Source organism: Meleagris gallopavo, chromosome 25 (genome assembly GCF_000146605.3).
Source record: "Meleagris gallopavo isolate NT-WF06-2002-E0010 breed Aviagen turkey brand Nicholas breeding stock chromosome 25, Turkey_5.1, whole genome shotgun sequence".
NCBI lineage: Eukaryota > Metazoa > Chordata > Aves > Galliformes > Phasianidae > Meleagris > Meleagris gallopavo.
The window spans coordinates 459216-462221 of record NC_015035.2 but is presented as its reverse complement, the minus strand read 5'-3'; positions in this window follow the sequence as shown (position 1 = coordinate 462221).

Genomic DNA, 3006 nt, shown 5'->3' with positions numbered 1-3006 from the left:
GGGGAGTAGTGGGAGGGACTGGGTGGGATACTGGGGGTACTGGGAAGGGATGGGTGGGATACTGGGGGTACTCGGAGATGTTGATGGGATACTGGAAGGTACTGGGAGGGGATACTGGGATACTGGGGAGTACTGGGAGGGGAAGGATGGGATATTGGAGGTACTGGGAGGGGAAGGATGGGATATTGGAGATACTGGGAGGAGATGGCTGGGATACTGGGGAGCAATGGGAGGAGATGGGTGGGATACTGGGGGTACTGGGAAGGGATGGATGGGATATTGGAGGTACTGGGAGGGGATACTGGGGAGTTATGGGAAGGACTGGGTGGGATATTGGAGTACTGGGAGGGGATACTGGGTGGGATACTGTGAGTACTTGGAGATGTTGATGGGATACTGGAAGGTATTGGGAGGGGTTGGATGGGATACTGGAGAGTAATGGAAGGGGATACTGGGATACTGGGGAGTATTGGGAGGGGTTGGATGGGATGGGGGTACTGGGAGGGGGTACTGGGGTTACTGGGGGGATTTGGAGATATTGATGGGATACTGGAAGGCATTGGGAGGGGTTGCATGGGATACTGAGGGTACTGGGAGGGGATATTGGAATACTGGGGAGTAGTGGGATACTGGGGGTACTGGGAGGGGATACTAGGATACTGGGATACTGGGGAGTAATGGGAGGGACTGGGTGGGATACTGGGGGAGTACCAGGAGGGGAAGAATGGGATACTGGGTTTACTAGGAGGGAACGGGTGGCATCCTGGGGAGAAGTGGGAGGAGTTGGATTGGATACTGGAAGGTATGGGAGGGGCTGAAGGAGATGCTGGGGGTACTGGGAGTACTGGGAGGGGAAGAACGGGATATTGGAGGTACTAGGAGGGGATGGATAGGATTGGGTGGGGTACTGGGATGGAATGAATGGGATAGTAGGGGTACTGAGAGGGGCTGGGTGGAATACTGGAAGATATAGGAAGGGGGTGAATGGATTACTGAAGGTGTAGTGGGAGGGGATAGATGGGATGCTGGGGGTACTCAGCGGGGCTGGGTGGGATACTGGGAGTACTAGGAAGAGATGGATGGGATACTGGGGGGGCACTGGGAGGGACTGGGGGGATACTGGGACAGGATGAATGGGATACTGGGGATGATGGGAGGGGCTGGGTGGGATACTGGGGATTATTAGGAAGAGCTGGCTGGGATAGCAGGGTGATGCTGGGAAGAGTCAGTTGGGATACTGGGGAGATTCTGGGAAGGGGCTGGCTGTGGCTCTGGAGATTATTGGGAAGGGTCAGGTGGAATACTGAGGGGATACTGGGGAAGGGTGGGTTGGGATGGGATATAGAAGGATTACTGGGAAGGGTTGGTTAGGACATGGGTTACTGGGAAGGCTCAGTGCTGATACTGGGATTTTACTGTGAAGGATTGACTCAAAATAATTGCTTGGCTGTTTTTTTGTTTTTGTTTTTGTTTGTTTGTTTGTTTGTTTCCCTCTATATAAAGGCTTGGAAAAGTGGGACAGGCAGTGTCATTTGCTGAGCAAATGGGGTGAAGGGACCTCACAGAGAGTGTGGGTCCTCACTGCAGGGCTGGGGGCTGAGGTAGGCCAGGGGGGGGATTTGTGTGGCCCTGGTGGCACACAAGGGGGTGAACGGGATGGGAGAAGGGGAGTGAGGTGGATGGGGAGGGACAGGAACCTCGGGGAGGGGGGTCGTTGAGGACAGGGCTCTGAGGAATGGTGATCCATTGGGACAGGGATGCTTTGAGGCTAGGAACTTGGGAATGGGGATTACAGGGACGGGGACCTCGGGGATAGTGAACATTGGGTGTGAGGACTGTTTGAGACACAGAGCCTTGGGGACAGGGACCTCAGAGCTGGGGATCTCTGAGGGCAGAGGTGCTTTGGGACAGGACCCCTTGGGGACAACAATTCACTGGGACAGAGATGCTTTGAGGCGAGGATCCTTGCAGCAAGGAACTTGGGAATGGGGATTTCAGGACAGCAATCCTTGGCAACAGGAGATGAGGGCTGCTCAAGACAGAGACCCTTGGGGACAGGGACCTTTGGGGACAAGGATCCTCAGGGAGAGGGCACAAATGCTGTTTGAGGTACAGACCGTCGGGGACAGGAGATGTGGGATCTTTGAGATATGGACCTTTGGGGACAGGGATCTTCAAGAATAAGGATCCTTGGGGACAGGGGATGAGTGCTGTCTGAGATACAGACCCTCGGGGACAGGGAGCCACAGGGCAAGGATCCTTGGGGATAGCATGGAAAAAGGGCTGCTTGAGAGAGAGAGACACCTGGGCAGAGACGTTGGGGACAAGGATCCTCTTGGGGACGAGAGCTGAGATACAGCCTCTGGGGATGGGGACCTTCCAGGACAGGGATCCTCGGGGACAGGGGAATGAGTGCTGTGTGAGATACAGCCTCTTGGGGACAGGGACCTTTGGGGACAAGGATCTGTGGGGACAAAAGGTGATGAGGGCTGCTTGAGACGGAGATCTTTGGGGACCTCTGAAACTTTCTGGGAAAGAAACAAATTTTTGCTACTTTCTTTGTTTTTCGGGTCTTTTTTAGATTTTTATACTTTTTTTGTGTTAAGTGCTTAAATAGTGGAACTAAAATTAGCCGCAGAAGAAAAAAAAATCAAAAAACGCCGGGATATTATTTCTGTTGGCTCCCTTCAGTTCAGCCTGACAAGGTACGGTCAGAGCTGTGTGTGAGACACAGACCCGTGGGGACAGGGTCCTACTGGGACAAGGATCCTCAGGGACAGCAGGGGACGAGAGCTGCTGGAGACGGACAGGGGGTCAGGGGATGAGTGCTGTCACAGACCCTGAGGACACGGACCTGGGGTAGGGAATGTCGGCGCTCAGCCGGGCGCAGCGCTGCGGTCGGGTCGGGGTCGCACCGCGCTTCGCGCTTCGCACTCCCGTGTCCCTCGCGGCGCTCCGTCGGGCGGGTCACGTGGGCTCACCTGGCCCAGGTGGGGCGGGGCCGGC